The sequence below is a fragment of the Helianthus annuus genome, chromosome 17, assembly GCF_002127325.2.
Source record: "Helianthus annuus cultivar XRQ/B chromosome 17, HanXRQr2.0-SUNRISE, whole genome shotgun sequence".
Lineage (NCBI taxonomy): Eukaryota > Viridiplantae > Streptophyta > Magnoliopsida > Asterales > Asteraceae > Helianthus > Helianthus annuus.
Window position 1 is genome coordinate 109,804,727 of NC_035449.2, and position 25,329 is coordinate 109,830,055.

The 25,329-nt window shown below is 39.1% G+C and overlaps 1 long non-coding RNA gene across 1 annotated transcript in view; it reads right to left on the reverse strand.

Annotated features, from left to right (window-relative positions):
- Positions 1-11,021: 11,021 nt before the first annotated feature.
- The window catches only part of LOC118489166, a 59,963-nt gene continuing 45,655 nt past the window's right edge, over positions 11,022-25,329 (reverse strand). The window contains exon 3 of the long non-coding RNA XR_004886592.1: positions 11,022-11,098. This is a non-coding gene — a long non-coding RNA (uncharacterized LOC118489166). The remainder of the gene's footprint in view (positions 11,099-25,329) is intronic.

Below are 25,329 nucleotides of genomic sequence, written 5' to 3' on the forward strand. Positions count from 1 at the left end.
GTTGAATCGTAATAGCGATCGAGTTATTACCCTGATTGCGGCAGCGTTTCGATAATTGTGTGTGTGTTGGACGAATTCTGCTATAACTCAGCGTATACAGCGAGTTTCTTCGTCGTTCAAGTGCCAAAATTCAAGTCCCAACCCCTGCTATTTATACTGAGAATTTGTCACCGTCGCGTAGCGCGAGGGGGTACCCCTTTAGGCGTCGCGCTACGCGAGTGACCACCCTACTTTCATAGACTAGGTTTTTGCGTGTGTAGGCTTGCTGAGTCGATAGATTTTTAAAATTCTATTTCGACAGAGAGTTATGATGATAATCGTAACTAGGGTTTTGCCCCCCCCCCCCCCCCCCCCCCCCTGAGTTTTAGGGGCCCTGATCCTGATTCTGATTGTTCTGGAAATTTTAGGGTTAGTGCAGAATTACTTGGGTTTCTCAATTAGGGTTTTCTTAATAGCTAATTACCATCCTAATTATGGATTTTAGTGGCAGTTGTTACAGGGTGTAAGTTGCTTTCTTTGTAGCGTAGAAGTCTTTTACCCCTTTCACCTTCCTATCAACCATTTTACCGAAAATCTTCTTAACTTTCCCGTTAAATGCTTTCTCAACATCAAAATTATCCTTTTCAGAATAATCCTGATTTGAGACTTCAGTCTTTCCAACTATTCTTTTAAAATTCTCAGTCCTCAAGGGTGGAAAGTTCTCGTCATTCATTGAAGGAACTGAGTTTTCATCACTCTCATCAAACCGTGGCTCCTCTGATTTTGTGGAATCAGATTCATCACCAGATTTTACCTCAGATTTTTTAACAACCCATTTTTGGTTGTCAAGTTTTACACTTCGCTTGTAAAATCTCTTCGAACATTCACCAACTTCAAATGTTGAATTTTTGAAAACTTTAAATTGTTCAGTTGGTGGTTCGGTTTTATCAACAACAACTACTTTCAATTTTCCAGAAACTCCCTGTTTAATGTTCGTCGCTTTCGGACAGTTCCATGCAATATGACCGGCTTCATTGCATCGGAAACTGGTTCTGGTTTCTCTCTTCACGTAAGCTCCATTCTTTTTCTTCTCGGCAAGAAATTCTTGATTAGATTGTTTCCAGAATGAGCACTTCTTCTCCTCTTCCGAGCTTGTACCTGAAACAAATTTTGTAATTGTTTTAGAAAATTTTCTGTTTTTATAGTTTTCTGGTGGAGTGAAACCAAGTCCTTTCTTTTTGTAGCTACGATTTTGGTTTGGTTTTTTTTTGAAAACCCGAACCAGAATTGTAACCTTTTTTCTTGTTTAGTCGTTGTTGAACTCTCGAGGTGTAAAATTTAGGTTTTACAATAAGATTTTCATCTTTTATTTTAGAAAAATTAATTTCTGTTAGTTTGAAAACCTTTTTAATCATTTCTGGTTTAACACCTCTTATTGGAAACTCTTTATCAAAATATAATTTGTCAGAAACATTCAAAGTATACACAACTTCAAATGTTTCATCATTCAAATTAGATTTTGATAGCAAAAATTCTTTACTATAAACCCGTTTTCCCGATGATTTCGAACTCTTTTCGGACGAACTCGAACTCCTGACTGACTGACACGAACTTTCGGACTCGGACTTTGACTCTGACTCCTCATCCTTATCCAACACCTGATCGACCACTCGTTTTATCAGTTCGGACTCATGATCTGTGTCGGACGCTGAGAACGTGACGTCAATATTGTCTGGTAAAACATCGGTTTTCTCGGATTCTAACTTAATATTGACAGCCTGTTTTAGTTCTTCCTCGTTAGGTTTTCTAGGCGAGTACCCTTCCCAAATCCGAGGCGGACACTTATTATAACAGACACCCTGTTTCTTACCAGTATCCGTTCTCTTCTTTGGCTGTTCATCTTTAAATGCCTCGAAACCTTCAACTGTTGGATAAATTCTATCCATTACGTAGTCACAACCTTTGTAACTTTGCAGCAATCTTCTGATTCTTTCATTCTCAGCTGCTTCATTCTCCAACTCTTTTTTTAACTTTGCACATTCTTCTATGTACATGTTGATCTCTTTCTGCTTTGTCATCATTGTTGCATTTAGCATCTTCAAAGCTTTCTCTCGTTCAGAGTTAGTCTTTTCCAGACCATTCACATGCCTATTCAATACATCATATGACTTTTTCAAGTTTTTTACATCAAATAACAACTGTTCTTTCAACTTTTCTAACTCACTAAACCTCTCGTCTTTCTCTATACATTGTTTACAAGACTCTAAACATGTAAGACAGGGTTTTGTGACTTCAACGATCTCTCGACTTCAACTCTCTTTTCAACTTCCACAATCTTCTTAATCACTTTGACTTCTTTTATCTCCTTTGCAGCTTTCTTCTCTTTCAGTTTCTTCAGTTTTTCTGCAAAGTAAAATTCAAAACTATCAGAAGATAAGTGAGTTTTTCCAATATTAATCTGTTCAATTTCTTCATCACTATCACTTGTTTCTGATGAACTGTTTTCAGAAGAAACAGATCCTTCATCTTCACTCTTCTCTTCATCAGATAACACTTCCATCCATTCCTTCAGCATTTCTGGCTTTCGAATAATATGTGCAATGAACGCTTTAACATTTGATTCAGCTGGAATAAACTTGTCCCAGCTAAAACCTTCAGCCATTTTCTCATCGTCGTGATCAATGATACCATAATAAGCTTTCCTGTTTACATCCTCGATCATTCTTCCATGTGCCGTTTGAGGTTCTTTTTGTTGATGCGGTTGATGAGTGATTTGCTGATAAATGGTCTTCCTGTAATAATCATCTTTCCCAGACGATTCCTTTTCTCCTCTTGGCTGCTGATTCTTGCACTCTCTTTTAAAATGACCTTTCTCCCTGCAACGAAAACAAACAAACAACTTTAGATTTATCAAATCCTAAGTTAGAAAGGTTTGCATCCAAGAAATCTGTTCTCCCCGTAACCAATCTAAACTTTTCAGCTCTCCTCAAAACACTCGCCAATGCCCATTTGATATCCATCAATTCTAGCTCCTCTGCATCAATCTGGTCATAATCTTCTTTTGTCAGCATTGGATTGCCAATTCTTCCTGCAATCAACCCTTCATAAGCTTCCAATGCAGTGACCAGTAATCCCATATGACTCTTTACAATTTCTTCAGTATAATTCTGTCCGTTTTGAAGATGTAGAGCCACATTGCATTGTAACAGGTGACCATTTCCAACTGATGTATTTTGAGCACTTGGAGGATTTACTGTTGAGAACCCACTAGTATTGACTGATCCTTGACTGCTAGGCGGAGACTGATTTCCAGCACTAAATGCAGTTTGTATCTTTGGACTGGCTTCAGCAGTTTGAACATTTCCTTTATAGTATAGTTTGATATCTTGCTGATGAGTAGAACTGTTCATTCTGGCAATTTTCTGCTGCTCCAGATCTTGTGCCTCCAACTTCTCTATAAACTGTGCAATCGATAGCCTGCTAAACTGTCCGGAATTCTTCAATATCATCAGATATGTGCCCCATTCCTTTTGCGGTAACGCATCAGCAAGCTTTTCAACCCATTCAGCTGGAGTCTTTGTAATTTTCAACTGTGACATAGTGCGAACCAAATGACAGTATCTTTCAATAACAGTCTTGGTCGTTTCACCAGGCATACACGTAAACAACTCAAACTCCTTTTTCAGCAATGCTGCTTTACTTTGAAGCATCTCAGTACTTCCCTCAAACTTCTTCTTAAGAGCTTCCCAGATAGAGTACGCATTGTCATCATGTTGAAGCAACATAAATATATCCTCCTTTACTGCTTGCTGTAACAGATTGATCATCATTTTCTCACCTTTATAACTTTCCCTCTCTTGATCAGTGAATTCAGAAATGATTTTATCGACATTCATAGCACTTTGTGGTCTAACGTATTCAGTTTCGATGCTCTCCCAAGCTTTTAGATGATTCGCCTGCACCCAATTCTCGAAACGTTTCTTCCATCCGTGATAATCTTCAATTCCCATAAGTTTCGGGGGTTTTTGCATCGTTCCCGTTTCATTCTCCATTGTCATGTTCTTAGCAATGTCGGTCGGACTAGCAGGAGTTGTAGCAAACGCGTTGTAAAACTCAGAATCCATGCTTCAGACTTGTATCACTTGACGATCTCGAAATACCTGACGATCTTGAAATACCTGACGTTACACAAACAAACAAAACACGATCAGTTTAAAACTTATCAATTAACAGAAACGATCTGATACTCGAACCGGTGAATATTCTGTGTGGACCGAATGTTGACAAACTGTACGGACTGAACTTGATGCGAACTGGGATTCAAATTTTCAAACCGTACGAAGTGCTATGACCCGACAAAAACCACACGTCCTGGAACGAGTTTGAATTTGTACGAACTGAACCTTTGAATGATCAAACTGTGCGAGTTGAACTTAAGTCCAAATGACTTGACACGGTTCAAATGAACTAGACCTCCTCTTTTGAACTGATAAAACTTGGACTGATGACTGATTATATCACAATACACTTTGATAGGGCCCAAATTCTAAAGCAAGCCGCCGCGTTTAACAATTTGTAAATCAATTCTAATAGCTGATTTGGCCTCCCAAAAACACTTATACTACAAACAAAACAATATCACACTCACACAAATTTATTTTGACCGACATACGAACACTTGTTAATTGGGCCGCCCTATTAATGATAACTGTTTATAACAATGTCAACTTTTATATTTTCGTTAAATGGGCGGCAAATTTTAATAATATTCAACTAGTCACAACATGATTGGGCCAAATTCAATATGATCTCACATGGATTTATAAAAGTGGACGGCAACTTTATATACTAATAAACTCTCATTGGGCCAACAAATTCCACTAAGTCGACAAACAGAAATGATCTCATTGGGCCTTCATTTTGGTCACATGCACACCAATTTGTTTTTAATGAACTTTGATAGGGCCGTTCACTTTATAACACTTCACTTGCAAACTAATATCATGTGTCTGACAATAATCAAATCAAGCAACATTTTATTGGACCTCAAAGGTGAATGGGCGGCAAACATACACTTATTGACACATGCACATGGGCTGAATGATGGACTGACATTTAATGTTGTAACCTAAATGATTAATTCTGCTTTTATGATAGACATTTATGTTGGACGGCAACTTTGAAACTTATAAACACACTGTCATAAACTAATGACTACGATTGGGCCTCCCACCTGCATTACATAAAATTAACCATTAACACTAATTGGGCCTTCAAACCGGTATATTAGTTGGGTAGCATCTTTGATTGGACCAAAGTATGAAGGTGGCCGACAATAACAAACATGAGCAGACTTAATAAAGAAGACGACTAAAAAGCGGATCTATTGTGTTCCTAAGAGCGGACCTAATATGAAATATAAGCGAACCACTTGTTACCCTATGAGCGAACCACTACATTGATCAAAGAGCGGACTTGATGTTGTGACCAATGAGCGAACCTGATATTGTGACTAATAAGCGAACCAGCTTGGTTTGTTTGAGCGGACCATACACTTATTTTGGAGCGAACCTATGAAACCAATAAGCGGATCTACTGTTTTTTTTTGTTCGAAAAAGCGAACCAACCATATACTTTGGAGCGGACCTGCAACAATGACCGAATTCGAACGGAAAAACTTCGATTTCTCCTAAACGGCTAGGAGTTTCGATCTGAAACTTGGTAGGGTTGTAGATCAGGTGTACACGCACAACATATCCAAAAATCAGCTGAAACGGACCGTGAAATCTCGGTCTGACGAAGAAAGAAGGTGTAGAAGTAAGAATACGTGATGAAATCCAGCAAATCTATGTAGAACTCCTCCTCCTGAAGCTCTGATACCACTTGTAGGATCGGATTCTGACCCGAACGAGTCAATCAGAGGAGTTTGATCAGATACAGGTGCGGAAAACAAGTACCTGACGTAGAAACAGCTTGATATCTTCTTAATTCTCTTTTCTGATTAATTTGACAGTGTTTACACGCAATTCTCACACCGGCAGCACCTCGGTATGGAAATCTCAAAGTTACAAATGAGGTTCTCTTTTGTGGTATATATAGGTGAGTAGGTCCTCTTTTATGGACGTGACGAATAAGTGGACCTACTATGTATGAATAAGTGGACCTACTTTGTACGAATAAGAGGACCTACTATGTTCGAATAAGAGGACCTACTATGTACGAATAAGTGGACCTCCTCGTACCTCGTAAAACGCGCCCTAATCTATACATTATAATGAAAGACTCGATCTAAGACGTAATCAACAGATGTAGTGCACCAACAACAATTGCATTTATTCAACCCGTGTAATAAACGAGATTTTTAAAGATATATCTTTTTATTATTTGGTATATAAAATTACATTTATTCAACCGTGTAATAACGGGGTTCAAACCTAGTTATTATCATTAAAACAAACCACCATTTTGCTAGGCATGAAGGTGCGATCTTGATTGATAAGCTGGAGATTGTCGGTCTGGACACCATACTTAACGTCACCGCGAGTGGTGAAGCTGTATTGAGTATAGGGGAATTCAAGATCGCGATAAATGCCTACTTAAAATCACTGGTGACTTCCCGGGTTCGTTCATTAGCAGATATAATAGCATTCAATCAAAAGTTTGGAGGTTTGGAAAATATTGAGGAATTCGGGCAAGAGATATTCTTGGCAGCAGAAGCCACAAATGGGATCGGAAATTTGGAGAAAGCGGTGATTGCGAACATGGCTAGGCTCACGAGGGACGGGTATGAGAAGATGATGCTTGAGAACCGACTCGACGCGGTTGTGACTCCAGGTTCTAATATTTCTCCGGTCTTGGCTATAGGGGGGTTTCCAGCAATAAGTGTACCGGCTGCTTATGATAATAAAGGTGTGCCGATTAGTATTTGTTTTAGTGAATTGAAATGGTCTGAGCCTACATTGATTGAAATTAGTTATGGACTTGAACAAGCAACAAATGTAAGAAAGATTCCGACATTTATACCTTGAAAAGGCCTTGTGATATTCAACACTTGCTTGTTACTCTAAACTTGTTTTCGTTTGTTTTGTTCGTTTACTAAATGTGATGGACCCAATAGTCTTTTGGTGATGAGTGCAACACCTAAATTTAGACCCAATTTAAACTTTCACAAATCCAAAAGAATCTGAAACCTCAACTAAAAATTAATGTCGAACAAGAATAAAGGAAAAATATTGCTTCGACATAAAAAAAAGATTAAAAAAAAAAGCTATAGCTAGATTTGAACATGTGTAGAATCTCTAAAGGCTAGAAGATAGAGGCGCTAGCCACTGCGACCAAACTTCACTCCTTATATCGCAACATAGGCAGAAGTGGCTCCTGAACAAATTCGGTCATGTTGCAAACCGAAAATATTTAACTATTTTGGTCAGGTTACAAATTGAAATTTTTCATCAAACTAAAGCATATGAAAAATTCCCATTTTACTTTAGTTTTAAGAGTCAACATGAATGCATTCATCACTAAGATGACAAATGCCTATGTTGACTTTAAGAGCCAACTACTCAATATTTTAAAGTAATTTATTTGCATCTTAGCTAAGAATATTTCACAGTAAAAATAGTTGCAGCCTACAATGTCACATCAAGCTCCTGGCTTTACTTTTGTATTGTAACCGTTGTAGAAAGGTATGAACTTCTTTGGATTCATGCGCCTTAACAACGGTTAAAGTAGTACGCAATCTATGATAAGGAAACTAAGAATAACAACACACTGCCTTAAAACCTTTTCTACACACTACTTTTGAATAATAGAGAGTCCAAAAATAACAAAAACACTCTAGTCAAGTCACATTGGTATAGTTAATTCTATAAATCAATAATTCCTGTAAAGTGTAACATGTATCCAAAGTCTAAAACCTTAAAAGTTCTAGAATCAAAGTATTTGTAGTGGTTTTAAACAGGTGCAAAAGTATTTTTAAGATTTTAAGCAAAGATATATTGATATACGCAAAAGTATCACAAATACAATTGTACAAATAATCTAATACATAAACTAAGAGAGCTCAATATCAAAAAACTATCATTCAATTGCATGAAAATGTTGACAGGAACGATCATTGAAATGTTTAGTACAGAAAATATGCAACTGCAAACAAACAGCTCTATTGAGCAACATCACCAAATGATCTTACCAAATGACCTTGCTATGCTTCCCTGCTAAATATCATGCAATTGCATCACAAACATTTAATAAACAACTTTGCATATGTCTTCATATCTGATCACCTGGATAACTCTGCCATCATACACACCCTTTTCAATCTGCACCTTTGCACAAAACTTGTTAGTGTTAATAGACCACAAACTTGCATTTGACCAACGATTCACCTGTAAAGAAGATAAAATAACCTCACATGCTCTTCAGGTTTGCTGACTTTCTCATTCTTCTCATCATAGGCCTTGCTATGTTTATTCTTAGCTATGCCAAGCAGCAGTTGGTTGCGTTCAACTGTCCACTGCAAGAAACGGGAGACCACCGTGATAAAAATATATAAGCATGGGGCCATGAAGACCACCATGATACAAATATATAACCCAATCCAGTTTTTTTCCAACCAACCCAATCCAACTGGTTTTGAGCGGGCACCAAAAGTTACTTGTTTTGACACGGACCAAATTTAACCAGTTACCTAATATAACTTGCTTATTTTGGAACACCTAATTAGGTTAGCAAGAACCTTATACTAATATACCGAAAGAGTGTTTCAGGCTAACCCAATTCCAACCCCTTTAAACCCGCGAAATGTTACTTGTTTTGACCTGCCTGAACTGCTTATTTTATGCATTTCTGTCACAATTTCTCATCCTAATAGTGCCTTTATTGTTTTCATATATAGGTGAACAACTCCTATAGATGACTAAGTGTGCATTGTGATGAACCAATATAAGAATGGATCCTCATGTTAGTATCATGTGTAACTGTAACAATTAATTGGAGCACATAGTCACACAATTAGTAAAATTACATTTTCAAGTTGAAACAAGAAAACTGAACTGAATTATAGTGAAATAACAGTGATTTGAGCTTACAGCGAGGGCCAATTTTTTCTTGCCTATTGGTGAAGGTGGCAATCTGAAGGCCTCGTGTCACACCCCAATTCCCGGTGGGCCCGGATGGGTATAATCGTAACGATTGGATAACAGTTATCACAATATAATAATATGCAGCAGAAGTATTGGAACAAAAATATTAAATTCAATAATGCTTGTATATATATAAAAGTATTACAAGCGTTTCAGTACAGGCCCACAGGCGGGATCTAATAAATAGAGCTTTAGACATCATAGACCTTAAGCTTCAGGAGTTGCAAATTCCTTAGTGTCACACCCCGATATTTCCACGTGTCACCGGTGGGCCCGGTGGGGAGTATCGTGACGTAATTGATATCATCATAGTCAAACAACACAACATATAAATGCACAGCAGAAGCAAAAGATAGATTTATTTCAACTGAACAAATTGTAATGTTTAAGTATCACAAAACAGTCGAAATAGATCCACAGGCAGATCAAATAAAAAAAGGAAAACTGTTCAACAGACTTTGACATCTAAAGCTTGCGAGACTTGAGTAATGATGCCTGGAGTAGCCAGCCTATTTCGTCTAGTACCTGCACTTAGCCTTTTTGGAAAATACGTCAGTTTACACTGGTAAATACAACTTAACTGACTCATTTTGAAAAGAGTTTGAAAATTGATTTGAATGCACTTTGGCAAAAATATTTTTATAACTTGGGACAATTTTTCAAAATAATATTGTATACAGTTTTACTCATTTGTTGTCCATTAGGGTCGGTTGCAAGGCCGGACTTAAGTTAACTGACACGCCACAGGTATAATGCCCACAAGGTCGATTCCTTTAAGTGGGATGCCAGTTTTTACATAATGCATCTGTCAGGTGTACACCCACACCCCGTGCTTAGGTCGTGGCCATTTCTTTGAATGATGCCAAGGATATCCGGGACATGGTCATTTAACCCCTAAGGGCCATACACCAAATAATACATATCAAACAAGTTATGTAAATACATCAATCACAATACGATTTAAATGACTACACACACCCGACCAAGCGGTACTTTTATAGTACCGTATCCCAAGCCCGTATAGGGAAAATAAGTTAAGGGTATTTACCTGAGCAAAGTATAAATCAAATACAGCAAGTGCATGTAGCTTTTACTGGGCTCCTAATCTGAAACGAAGGTTTTTAATAACCTGTTAGAATCCTAACGGGTCTTTAATTAAGCTTAGACTTAGACCGGTTAGTTTTCAAAAGGAAGACACGGTTCAAACGCATGATAAAGCGAAGACCGATTTAGAATGTGGTTTTGACCCGACAAGCTTGTATGCTTGTTTAATATGGGTAACTTAAACACATTCTGGATTTTGAAATGATAAGGTTTGACCCGTTTCGGCTAATTTATGCAAACCAGTTACATAAGCCGATCCGAACGCGAAAATGGCGTAACGGGTAACCACAAGAGTCATGAACAGGTTCCTAAGTTAATATGCCTTAAATATGTTGTGATATCAGTAGGATACCTTCCATTATGCCCAAAACGACTTTAAAACCAATTTATGCCCCGAAGGGTGTAACACCCTAACACGTTTTAACCGAAAGGACGCAACGGAAAAACGTACCGTAAAATTTCTTTCATGATTAATATCCTATCATACTTGAAAGCCATTTAGAAACAATTCCTTTAAAAGAATTACATTATTGATCCTTCATTTATGTATTAAAAATAATGTACAAATATAAAGTTGTTTGACCAGCTATTCCGTACAATCCGTTTCTCTCTTACCCGATCTTCAATCGCTTGTTCTTCATGATGACGATCCATGATTTCATACAACCTGCACGCACCACATACATTCGTCACATTAGTACACATTATATATATATATATATGTATGTATAAACGTGTCTTGGAGTCATAATTATAGGGTCTCATCTCATTCCATTCCCATATACATTCCACTCACTTATCTTTCTAAATTTCCAGCATTCCATCTCGATATCGAATCTTTAGTGAGTCAACAATAATGTACCTGCAGTCTCCTTTCATTCTTACAATACATGGTTAGTAACATTAACCCTCAAACTTATTAAAGCTATGCATACATATATACAAGCCTTATTCCTCTGTGTACATTCAATCCCATTTAATACATACGCACATACATTCATGTATTTATACTCATACATCTAAATGCATACACCCGAATACATACATGCATACATAATAACGTCTATACATACCGGCTTACATACATACATATATATATGTATACAATTCTTGATTAACCTACTCACATTCGATCATCATACTCATATATTAATTATATGGTGCTTAGACTTGAATTTATTACCCAAAAATATTAGTTATGAGGAGTTTATAATGTATCTATTTATGCCCGAAGGTCAAAAATAACAAAACAATCAACATTTTGCAAAACTGCCGCCGTAAGCTACGGCTCAGCCGTAGCTTACGATTCAGTTGTTCTGGTCCAAACAACAGCTACGTTCTGTAGCTTACGGCTGAACTGTAGCTTACGATTTGGCTGTTCTGATCCAAACAGCAGCTACGTTCTGTAGCTTACGGCTGAACTGTAGCTTACGATTTGGCTGCTCTGCAGCTTTTCCAACTTTGTCCTTTTTACGAAAACGGCCGTAACTTTCAAACTGTTCACCCGTTTAACCTCCCGTTTCTTCCTGCGTAATCGTAGTTTGGTCCCCCTAACATTTGGACTTGAATTTAACATCCGGGTTAACAATATTCTAAACTAACAAGCTCTCGGCTTTGTATATATTTATAAAGTTTTGACCCGTTTGCCCCTATGACGAAGTTTCACCGGTTTAACATCATGCCAACTGTTGATACAACAAATAATAGACCAAGGCCTGTAGCGATATCTCAGGGGTAAAAGGGTTCAAGGTTTCGATTAGCCTAACGCAGGTCGTGGGGTCCCCCCACGTTTGTAGCACGTGGAGGCGGATCACTTTGTTATTATTCACTTTGAATTCTGGCTTGAAGGGTTCAACCCAGAATGTCTATGTTAAGTGAGATAATATTGTAGTGAGCCGAGAATAGAACAAGCACGGAGCAGGTTCTAGAAAGGAGAAGTAAGATCAGAGATCAAGGGTGATCTGAGTTGATCTGGAATGGGTGGAATGAATGGCAATAGGCTGTTATTTATAGGGAAAGAATATTCTATAAGAGGAAGCCTTTGACCAGTGATCCTTGGCTACAGTGAGGGACTTGCCCATTTGAGGGTTGAAGGGCTTAGACCTGCGGGTAAAAGCGTGTTCTCTGTGCACATACTCTCTTTTACGACTGTGAGAGTGTTGGACACGCAGAGGGTGATGTGACAAGGCTCTGACTTGTCTTTTTACTGTTCATGACCGTTGGACTATTTCCGAACCTTTTAACCTTTCAACCTTTTAAGCTGTTGTGTTTCTAATTAGGTTTATTAAGGTTTGAGCTACCCCCGTCATCAGCCCCCCAAGTCAGAGGTATTTGGGGTGTAAGCTCAAATGCTTCTGACTTTTGTACACGATTTTTATTGCTTAAAGGCTTCAAGGCTTGAAAGGTTATCAGGTGTCTAAGTGTTTTGGATTTGAATTTTGAAATGACAGTTAATGTGATGGATGGCAGTTTTTTGCCTTTTGCGTAATAATAATTGCCTAGACTTCACTTTATTTTTTCTTTCGATCGTCTCTCCTGGGTGCTAGCAAAGATATGTATGTGAGTTATTCTTGTCTCACTAGAGGAAGTTGAGGCTTTTTGTAAATAATGGGGGATCGATCCAAAGTTTAATCCGGTGGCTCTGGGTTTACATAAATCGATCGATCAGTGTCCCGCTGGTTCGATTGCTCTTTATTGTTGTCATTTCGAGTTTTCCAACTTGTGTCATCCGTTTTCAGTCTTTGTTTTGAATATTTTAGAGTATTATCGTGTGTCGTTTGTTCAGTTGCGTCCTCAAGGTCTTGCTGGGATTTTACATTTTGAGGTTTTATGAAAGGGTATGACCCATCGTTGTTGTTTCGATGTTTCTTCCGTTTGACCAAGAACGAGATTGGGTCACGTTTGAGATATCCCAAGTTGATGTTTGTTTGACTTCCTCAATGGTTACTACCTTTGGTTCTTTGAAGGACCGATTTTTCTGGATTTCAGAGTCCATTGTTCCTTTCAGGCTTGTTTGGAGGCATCCTTATGTTGTTTTGAATGAGCTTGAACCTTTCAAACACGAGATAGATGGTTGTTGAAGTTTATTAGGGGGTGTCCTTCCAGGATCTGTCCCTTTCCCGAACATCTTTTAGTGTTGGTGGATGTTAGCAAGTTGTGGGACAAGCCGGATCGTGACCCTGTGCTCGTGAGAGATGATCAAGGTATGATATTTTGTATTTTCTGCTTATGTTATATTTTTTTTGTTGCAGTTATGTTTGCCTTAGACTTTATCAAGAGCAATGACACATCTGATGTTGTGTTTGGAGATGCCGAGGCTACAACCGACAAAGTTGTTGTTGTTAGGGGCACTGAACATAGGTTCGAGGGTTCAGGCTATGTGAACGTTCCCAATGTCAAGGGTTTCACCAAAGTTGTTGCTTCCAAAGTCTCTACTCGTTGTTCGAGCTGTTGTTTGATAAATACTGCTGACCAACCATCGGCTTCTGAGTCGGTGGAACTAAGTAATGACATAGAGGCTTCAGATGATTTAGAAGTTGGGGTTGGGGAAAATCAAAAAAGAACAAGGGACGGCCCTTGGTGGTTTGGCGGGTAAAAAGGTTGTGAGCTTGAAGGGTTCCGGGAAGGGTGGTGAAGGTTCCACTAATGTTAATCTAGGGGGGGTTTATGCCTGATTGGAAGGTCACAGTTGGTGACAGCTTCAAGCCTTCATCCGTTTGTGAGGATGGTCTTACCCACTTTGATTCTCCTGTTGTTCGAGGTTCTTGCTCATCTATGGATGATGAACTGATGATTTTGAAAATTATGATGGGTGCTTGCAACCTTGCTACCTTGCTTCTTGAGGGTGTATCCCGATTTCGTAGAAAGGATGCAAGAATATGAAGTCTTTTCAAAGAAGAGGGATGAGATGAAATCTTCAATGGTTGCTTTGAAAGAAGATGAGGGATACGCTAAGAGGGAGAAAGCATTGCTATTTGAAGATTTTTAGGAATTTTCTTCCCGCACAAGACTGAATTGGAAAAGCTCTTGGAGACTGACAAGGTTCAAGTCAGGGTCGATAAGGCTGCCTTGGAGCTTCAGAAAAAAGGCCTTATTAGAGGATAAAGAAGGGTTAAAGGCTTCACTTGCCCAGGCAACTAGTGATAATAAATGGCTCATTGAGCATGAATTCCAGCAAGTGGTTAACTATCTTCTCCATTCATCGGAGTTCAAAAAGGTCTTGGGTGATGTGTACACCGAGCTTCTTGCTCATGGGAGACACCAAGATTTGTTTGCTGGTTACAAAGCTTTGTAAGCCTGGGGAGCCTTAGGAAAAGTCTTCTCTTTTTCAACCCAAAGCCTTCGAAGTTTTCAAGGAAACTCTTTTTGAAGGTAGGGCATATTATTTACCCTTATGTGGGTGAAGTCTCCAAGTATTTTGGTAAACCTTTGCCTGTCTTGCAGGAGCTAAAACCCAAGGGCCTTAATGAGGCTGTTTGTAATGAAGTGTTGAAGTCCCTCTCGAAGAAACGTCCTTGCTCCGGAGATAGCGAGGAAACGTGTTCTGAAGGTGGTGAGGGCTCAAAGGGTTCAAACCTTGAAGCCTCCGAGGCAATGGATGCAGCAGGGAGGAAAAAGAGGAAGGCTAAAAAGACCCAAGATGATGGAGCTTCGAAGAAGGATGATGCATCAAAGTCTACCATCCATGACGTTGCTAAGTGAAGAAGAAACCTTAATTCATAGCTTTCTTAGCATGTCGAATAATGTTATGGGTTGTTTGTTTGAACATCTTTTTATTTTAAAGGAATCGTCTAGATCCCTTGGTGGTTAAAGCCTTGAAGGCTTGTGGACAATGTTTTATGTTTGATGGCCAGTATGGCCGTTGCTATCTTTAACTTATCTTGCTATGTTGTTCTATTTATTCCCTTGCGTTTTCATTGATTTTGCATGTTGTCTTTGTTTTGGGTGGTGCATCTTATGTTATTTATACCTTAAAGGGTTCAGTGCTGCAGTCACTTAGCCTTAGGATATTTTTAACAAGAAGATACAACCTCTATCCTATGTATGACATTCACTTAGAGTCTTCTTGGTTCGTAAGCCAATGTTGGGGCTTAAGGAACATTTGGTGTAGGCTGTTCAAACCCGTCTATGAGACATGATTTTTAAGATTTCTCTGAGCCTCATGGAGTTGTATTGATTTAGGAACTCACCCCTTATATAGGTCCATTCAACCCTTGAACCTATTAAGCGATGTGGCCTGGGAGCTCATCCCCTTACATGGCCCTTGCCATGGAGTTTCTTGCTAGGTTCTCAACCTGATTATAGGATAAAAAGACAAATTTTGATTCATTGTTCATTCATTTCAAAGTACTTTGATTACTAGGGAATAGATAACTTTGGAACTATTTGTAACACGTTTTGGTTAAACATGGAACCTTTTAAGGTTGTTGCCATCCCAATGGCGGGGAAACTTTTTGCCTTGCGGACCTGTCAGCTTGTATGATCCCCCTTTGTGGGCTTTAAGGATAATGTATGGCCCTTCCAACTTAGGACCATGCTTTCCTTGGCTTTCTTTCTTGCTGGCCTCATTGTTTCGAAGCACAAGGTCCTCAGGCTTGAAGCGTTCATGCTTCACCCGTGTATTGTATATGATTCTATGTTTTGCTTGTACCTTGCCTTTTGTATGGCTGCTTAATCACGAGCCTCTTCGAGGAGTTTCAAATTCAACATCGTCTCTTTCTTATTTGGCTTGAGGTCGATGTTAATTGTTCTTTGTGTTGTTGCTCCGATTTCAACTAGGATTACAGCCTCTGATCCAAACACTAGGTTGTAGGGTATTTTCTTTGTGGCTCGTTTTCTCGGTTGTTTGAATTTCCAATAGCACATTGGGAAGCTATTCGAGCCAGTTGTTGTCGTATCTTCCTAATCGAGATTTAATCCCTTCAACAATGTTGTGGTTTATCCTATCAACCTAGCCATTGGATTGTGGGTAAGCTACTGAGCTGAATACTTGAGTTATTCTGAACTCCTTGCACCAGGAGCTAGAAGGTTTCTCGGCAAACTATTTCCAGTTATCCATGACTAGTACCCCTGGGAGCCCAAAACGATAGATTATGCTTTCGAAATCAATGACATGTTTCCCTGAGATTTTTGCCAATGATTTTACTTCTGGTCACTTGGTGAAGAAATTCACGGTTACCAATAAGAGCTTGACTCCTCATTTGGCTAGTGGGGATGGACCAACAATGTCTATACCCCACTTGTGAAATGGCCAAGCCAAGGAGATGGGAACGAGGTCATGTTTGGGGCTTTTAGGTACCGGAGCATGTAACTGACAAGTTTCACATTTTCGCAGTTGTTCGGAGGTATCTCGATGCATGGAAGGCCAAAAGTGTTCGAGGTTCATCAACTTTGACACTACCGATTTTGGGCCACAATGAGCTCCACATATCCCTTCGTGAACCTCTTTGATCAGATATTGGCTTTGTTTTGGGCCAACGCATCGAAGTAGTGGTGCAAGGTATCCTTTTTTCTAAAGGATATATCCTTGTAACACATACTGCCTTGACTTGATACGAACCTTTTCAGCCCTAGTCTGGTCATTAGGTAATTCATCGTTTTTTGGGAACTTTTCAATGGGAGTCATCCAATTTGGCCCTTCTTCGGTGATCACATCTTGAAACTCGTGTTTTTTGGATGGATGGTATTTTTAATACCTCAACTAGTATCTTCTTTGGTGAGATGTGCAAACGTAAGAGATGCAGGCTTGCTTACTGCATCAGCTCTCTTGTTTTGAGATCTTGGAATTTATTTGAGCACATGTTTGAAATGTGTTAATCGATTCCTTTGATTTATTTTGGTACTTATTCATGTTGGGTTCTTTTTCTATGTAGATGTTATTGTCTAAGCTTGAGAGAGTCTGTGAGGACTTGAAGCCTTTTGACACCCATATTTTTTGCAAGCTTGAGCCTAGCAATCAATGCTTCATACTCAGCTTCGTTGTTTGTAGTCTGAAATTCAAGACGAAAGACATACGTGAATTCCAATTCGTTAGGATCAATTAGAACTAGCCCTGCTCCTGACCCTTCACTGCTGGAAGCTTTGTCGGTAAAGAGCTTCCAGGTATCAGGGTTGGAGGGTTCAGCTGTAGTTGTATTAACTTCTGTTATGGCTTCTTTAGGGACTTACAAGATGAAGTCAGCCAAGATTTGAGCTTTGACAACTTTTCTCAGGACATAGGTGATTTGGTTTTCACCTAGTTTCACAACTCATTTGGCTAATTGTCTATAATTTTCTTGTTTTTCAAGCACGTTCTTAATTGGTTAGTCAATGATCACTTGTATCGGGTGTGACTGAAAGTACCTTCGAAGCCTTCTAGCCGTTTGGACTAGGGCTAGAGCAAGTTTTTTTTTTTTTAAAGAAGAATATTTGATTTCTGCTAATTTTGAAGTTTTGAAAAAGTAAACGGGTATCTGAACTTTGTTTCGTTCAATGATTAGAGCCGTACTTATGGTATTTTCAGCAATCAAAAGGTAGATAGAGGTCATTCCTCCTGTTTCTGGAGCCGAAATGGTTGGGAGTGAAGCTAAGTGTTGCTTCATTTGGTTGAAGGCTTCCTTTTGAGGTAAAACGCTTCAAAGCTGTAAGCTTTCCATTGAAAGTCTTTCTTGTTAGCACATCCTTTGAGGGTTGGCTTTTATGCTTTGTTTCCCCATGATGTGCCCTAAAAACGAGCACTTGACTGGATTAAGCTTTCATGTTTATCTTTCTCGAGGTTTGGAAGGTTTCTTGTATGTCATTGAGCATTTGGTATCCCGTTTTGCTCTTGATCATCAAATCTTCAACATAAGCTTCTATGTTCTTGCCAGTTTGTTCGGTAAACGCTTTGTCAACCAGGCGTTAATAAGTGGCACCTGCGTTTTTTAAACAAAAGACATTTTTTGGTAGCAAAATATGCCTTTATCAGTGTGTAATGCGGTTTTTATTCGTCTTCTTCTTTCATTAGGATCTGGTGGTAACCCTTTTAGGTGTCAAGAAAACACGAGAAGCCCGTGAGTAAGTTAACCTTGAGGTCTATCCAGGGCAGCAGGTAGCAATCCTTTGGGCGTGCTTTGTTCAAGTCTTTAAAATCGATATACATTCTCCAAGACTTGTCGGGTTTTTAAACCATTACCGGATTGGCCACCCATGATTGATACTTGACCTCTCGAAGGGTTCCGGCTAGAACAAGCTTTTCCATCTTTTGGCATTCTGCAAGGCTTCTTTTAGGGGCTTGACTCCGTTTCTTTTGTATAATGGGCTTAACATCAGGTGGGATCCATAACTCATGTTTCAACAATGCTATGAGGGATGCCGGTCATATCTTCAGGGCATCAAGCAAATACATACTGCAAGAGCAGCTTTTCAAGGTATGAGAGGATTTCATTGTAAAGGTTAGTGTTTACCCATATCCCCTGTTGAGGATATTTTGGGTTTATGTTCAACCCTTGTTCATCGTCTTCGTCCTTTCTTGAGCTTTCGCCTTCAACCACAAAAGCTTGTTGGGTAGGTTGAAGGGTTGTTATCCCTTTTTCAGTGGGAAACTTCACAGTGCCTTGACCAACTACAACTGCCATTCCGAACACACCTTGCCCTGGCCTTCCTGTGATGATATCATAGTTGGAAGGGATATTGATCACCGCAAAAGTGAGTTGTTCGGTTCGTCCCTTTGTTCTTTCGCTGAACAAACATTAGGGGTTATTTGGCCTAAAGGCTTGGTAGGTATGTCTGCGATACCTTCGATGGAGGATTCAGGCTGTTGAAGCTTTGAACGCTCATCGTCGCTGAGAGGGTTAAAGCGTTTCAAGCTTTTCATCAGCTGAGAGGGTTAAAGCATTTCTCAAGCATGATTTTGGAGGATTCAGACTGTTGAAGCTTTGAACGCTCATTGTCGCTGAAAGGGTTAAAGCGTTTCAAGCTTTTCATCAGCTGAGAGGGTTAAAGCATTTCTCAAGCATGAGTTTGGAGGATTCAGACTGTTGAAGCTTTGAACGCTCATTGTCGCTAAGAGGGTTAAAGCGTTTCAAGCTTTTCATCAGCTGAGAGGGTTAAAGCTTTGTTTTCAAGGTCGACCATGTTCACTTCCTACTTTTATTCTTCAACCATTTTGTCCTTGACCCCTTTAACCAAGTGAGCAAGTTCGGAGTTGACGGCTTTTTCGATCCTCTTTTTGGGTTGGAAGCAATTATTGGTATGGTGACCTTTCTATTCGTGAAACTCACAATACTGGCTTGATTATTCCAATCTTTTGTTTTTTGGCAAAGGTTGAGGAGGGCAGAAGCTGTGTTTTACCCCTTCGGTTGCCAAGATCTCTTATGTAGCCTTGGTTAAGGCTGTAAAGTTTATGGTTGTTCTTGGCTTGGAGGGTTCCGACCTTCAGGCCCTCTGGAATCCGAACCTTTGAACCGTTTGTCATAAGAGCCATACTAGAAGCTCCAGTTAAGAGTCTTTTATTTTGTTCTTTGATGTCTACAGCTTATTCTCCTCGAATGTGGGTTTCAGCCCTTTCAAGTGTTTCTTCAAGGGTTTTGGGCAGACATTTATTGAAGTATCTTGTGAAATATTTGGAATTTAGCATTCATGAACCTTGCAACCCTAATCTTTTCATTGGCGTAAGTTAAATCTTTCTTCTTGTAACTTTCGATGAAGTCTCTGAGACGTTCATCATCACGTTGTTTGGTCTGGAAGATTATCGTGGCGTCATTGACATGCCTCTGTTGTTATAGGGAACTTTTGCTAAGATCGTCAAAGGTCTGAACGCTTCGTCCAGGAAGGTCATTGAACCATATGCGTGAAAACCCTTCAAGGGTTTGCATGAACATGAGACAACATTCGGAGTTGGGTCATTTTTCAATTCTTGCAATCCCGGCGAAGATTTGGAGGTAGTCTTTAGTACCGTGATGGCATCTTTATCTGGGTTTGAAACTTGTAATCAACGATTTGTTGGGAGAAGCAAGACAAGTTTGTTAGGCTTGTAGGGTTTTGAGAGGTCTTCTACTACCCTTGAAGCTGGGTAACCGCTTGAGGTACCCTGGTGAGTGGTTGGCACTTGGTTGATGAAATTAAGGTCAAAGCCTTGAAGGCTTTCTGTGTCATCATCCACTTTTCACGTGCTGCAAAGGAAATTTTTTCCATCATCTGTGTCATCAGCTAGGGTATAAGGTTAAAGCCTTAAAGGCTTTCTGATGGTACTCATGAAAGATGTCATCATCTGTGTCAAAAGGTTAAAGCCATAAAGGCTTACTGTATAAGGCATTCCCATGGATGTGTTCATGACCCTACCACGAGCCGAAGGCATGGTGGCCATGGCTTGTTTTCACGAAGTAGCAATGGGAGGGAGAACACTTGAAGTTGGTGACTTACCATAATTGATCAAGAGTAGTTTTATGCCCCATAGGTGCACCGGTTGTAACGGGTTGGTAGGTAAATAAGGGAAAAGCGGTTGGACTTGGCCTCCCAAAAGCTTAAAGGCTTGAGTGGTTGGTCTGCCACACTAGGACCAACTTCAAGGTAAGATGTGGCTGAACGTGAGCTGCTAAAAGGAAGAGATGAAGGGCCATGTGATAATGAGGGTTCAGGTTCCTCATAATTTAGTCTTATTCTCACCCTTTTTTTTTCCTTTCTAAGCTCACATGCTAGTTGAGAAGAAATCTCAGTTGTAAGAAATTTCTAGCTACTCACTCGGGTGTTAGATCTATGTGTTCTGGTGTATGCATTACATCGATTTGAGTAGGTGTAACCCCTGACCGAGATGGGTTTGTGTTTGAAAAGAAGTGAACTCTGGGAACATATCCCGTTGGAGTACTTTCGGGAGTAGAAAGAGGTGTAGATAAGACCGGTGAGATCCGACCCGAATTTGGTCTTAAATCGGTGTTGTTAGGCACCTGATTTACCTGACCGAGAGACTCGCTTTCAGCCATGATGTAAAGAGAAAATGGAGCTACACAACTGGTCTTTAAGATAAAGTTAGCGGCGTAGCCCCACGGTGGGCGCCAACTTGTTGATACAACAAATAATAGACCAAGGCCTGTAGCGATATCTCAGGGGTAAAAGGGTTCAAGGTTTCGATTAGCCTAACGCAGGTCGTGGGGTCCCCCCACGTTTGTAGCACGTGGAGGCAGATCACTTTGTTATTATTCACTTTGAATTCTGGCTTGAAGGGTTCAACCCAGAATGTCTATGTTAAGTGAGATAATATTGTAGTGAGCCGAGAATAGAACAAGCATGGAGCAGGTTCTAGAGAGGAGAAGTAAGATCAGAGATCAAGGGTGATCTGAGGTGATCTGGAATGGGTGGAATGAATGGCAATAGGCTGTTATTTATGTAGGATCGAATTTCGACCTAAACGAGTCGTTCGGAAGAGCTCAACTCCGTTTCAGAGGCGGAAACAAGGAAACGGATGCGTACACAGCTTGTATTACACTTAAATCCTCTTGTATATTGATTTTACAACGTTTCGATTACAAGGAAAAACCGGCAATACCTCGGTATCAGATATGAAAGTTGTTACAAATGAAATGAACTTATCACCTATATATACTACTTTGGAACCGCTCATAGTGACAGACAAAAAAGCGATCCACACATGTTCATAAAAGCGATCTGACATATTGTCCATATAAGCGATCCGTAATGTTTGACCATAAAAGCGATCACTCTTGACTTTATAAGCGATCCATCATGTGACCTTCCATCTTTTTGTCTTCACATGACCCATCATATAATTGGACCTTCATTTGGTGATGTTTCATTGGTTCTTGTAATGGTGATGCCTCATTTGACCATTAATTGGTCCAATCACAACAAACACTTGAATTTCACAATATTTAATCCTTTGAACTTTTGTCGTTTATAGCTTTAAATGTATAGACATGTGATGATGTCACATGTGATGTCATCAAGATGATGTCACATGTGATGTCATGCCCGACCGGATCCGCAACGAGACCAAGACTCGATATTAAGACGAAGACGACAGATGACTGCACCAACAGACTCCCCCTCAGATGTTGACGAGTCTAAAGTGTCGAGTCTTCAACGACTTCAGTCTTTCTCTCAGTGAAAGCATCCTCAAAACTTTCTCTTCTCTTTACATCATCATCAACAGACTCTTCTCACACAATCTATACTCGGATGTCTTCAGACTCCCCCTTTCAAAATGCTGGGATCGCAGTCTGGCATGTTGTAATCACAAGATCTTCAGGTATCGGAACCTGGTTCTCTATCTCTTTGAAACCTGCACATCCTCTACCCAAAAATAAATTTTCTGATGATAACATGTAAAGATCTAATGAATCATTCGCAGACAGTATACAATCACAGAATGATTTTACAATTTGAAGAACCACTTTGAGATATATATCATTTTTGTTTTCAAAAATCAACACACTCTCCCAAACCATTTGTTCATCATGTTTAGCACTCGGAATTTTGAACATCAACTTTTCAATACCAGTTGTCGAAAATCTTTTTGAATTTTTCAAAAAAAAAATTATGCTAAAACACACTGAAAATCTTTTTGGATTTTTGACATAAGAGAAATAAAATGCAGTAAAGAAATATTTACAAACATTATTTTTGTGAGTTCGTGTAAGAGGATCATATCAGCTTATGAGACAAATCACCAACACCGTTAAGCTTCATTTCATTTTAAGTTCTAAAAAATTTACCTAGATTGTCAGTATACTGGTCCACTTAAATTTTCACACAAAGTTCAACTGTTCCGAGATACGATATTAATGTTTTAAGCACTTAAACTTATCCGTGTGTCCCACTACTTGAATATACTCCCGTATCCAGATCCCAATATTCAGTCTTACAGGTGAGTATACCACAACTGATATCTGTAAGGGGTTAGGTGCGAAACCGTGAGAGCTCAGGTCAGAACTTCCGTTCAGCAGAGAGATGACGGCTCGACTTTTGGTGGATCCCCTTTAGAGGATCTTTTTTACAACAGCAATGACTATCAATTTTATTGTTTCATCGATTTGCTGAGGGCGGTGCTTTTTCAAGCATTTGCAGAAAGTATTATCCGGAGACTAGGTCAGTACTTCCATACAGCAGAAGTCCCGGGATAATACCCCAGATATCACTGAGCATAAAGACCTAGTATCTCAGAATAAGGGACCTTTCAAACAAGATTTCAGGGGTTACCTATATATCCAAGTTTGTGTTAACCCACAGAACAAGCAAGTTTGAAATTTAGGGTTATATCTCGTCACAGTTTATTAAATGTGTAAAAACCTACTGGCACATCCTCAGTGAGATTGTTTATCACATTTTATCTTTACATTTCTTTAGCATGTTGTGACAGTCCACTGATGTACTATCATTTCCTCTTTTTACAACGAAACTCATTTTTCATTTTATCATGTTTTTGACTTTTTTCAATTTTTCTAATGTTTTTGGATTTTCTGAAATTTTCTACTCCCCCTAAAATGCAAACACTTTAAAGAAAATTGAAAACAAACTGTACAGAAACATGACAACCGATATCAAATCGCATCAATTCGCCATTCACTTTGGTATAAACAATCAGAACTCCCCCTATCAACAAACTATTTTCTCATTTAGATTTCAAAACATTTAAGTTTGTTTTAATCAAAATGATTTTTCCGGAAAATAAGTTTGGTTGATTAAAAACCACTTGTAGGTTTATCATTTTTAAGTACGGGGATGTGGTTCATCATCTTGTCTATCTTTTACCCATATGTAGTAAATCAAGTACAACTTAATGTCCCTAATTTACCATTTGCAATCAAGCAATCTCTAAACCAATTGTAAAAATAACCACTTGCAAAAGCACACAATACCACTTGTAGGAATGTTACGTCTACATCACCATTTTACCAATCAGGATGCCGATTCCTGCTTCGCACTTACCAACCTGGAAGCTCCGGCGTAGTCCTCTCACCTGTAAAATTTTGACAATTTTAAACATTTTCAAATCATCGTAATTAAACATGAAAGATGCCGATTCCTGATCCACGATTACCAACTTGGGATCTCCGGCAAGTCCGGTGTTTTACTCAAACATAATGTCCACCCAAGCCTCACCAGCCTTGGGTGACTTTGGAACACATCTGTCCCACCAACATTTTGATTTATAAAACTCTTTAGCACCCTTTACCTTCTTATCAACCATTTTCCCAAAAATATGTTTGACTTTCCCGTTGAAAGCCTTATCAACATCAAATTCTCCTTTATCGGCGAAGAATTGATTTGAGATTTCAACCTTTCCAACTTTCTTCATCAAATTTTCTTTTGTCAATTTCGGAAAATTCTCATCGTTCACCACTTGAACGGAATTCACAATCTTTTTATCAACCAATGACTCCTCTGATTTTATGGAATCAGATTCATTGTCAGAATTGTGACAACCCTCACAAAACCAGGTATCCGTACGACTTAATTAACTATTAATTGTTGCCTAATTACTGCGCTTAACTGAGATTTCTGGTAAACTGCTACTTGATTGTTGATACTTGTACATATCTGCATCATACTTTGATTTTTCCGTCACTACATTATTTACTTACTGAACTCTAGTGACAAACATGATGCACAAAAGCACAGTAGCACTTGAACGGATAACCTATTGAACATGCTGATATAGCCAGCATCAGGCAAACACTGCCTCTAAAGGCGTGAATGAGCCAGAAATATTTTACCACACCCATAATGTGTGTAGAGATACAAGGGTTGTATAATTGCGTCTCTAGGAATAAGATATAGAGATTGGATGTGCCTAAAACATACTTTAAGCACAAAACACGACATTTTTATCAACACACTAGCTTCTAGCTAATTAATAAAGTGCCAAAACATGGGGAAATATTCCTGACGCTTTGCAGAATAAATTGTATCGCTAAAAATATTATTTACAACGCTTAAAGGATTACTTAAGCACTTTAACGGATTACTATCCAACCGAACAACCGGACTATACCCGGAACATAAAAATATTGCCAGAAATATTTTTAGTCTTTTCTAAGCCAGTTAGGGTCCCTGATTACCCTAACACCCGCTTTATAACGCATTAAACAACTAACGGGGTTAATCCCTAAAGTTAACCGACCTAACTTAA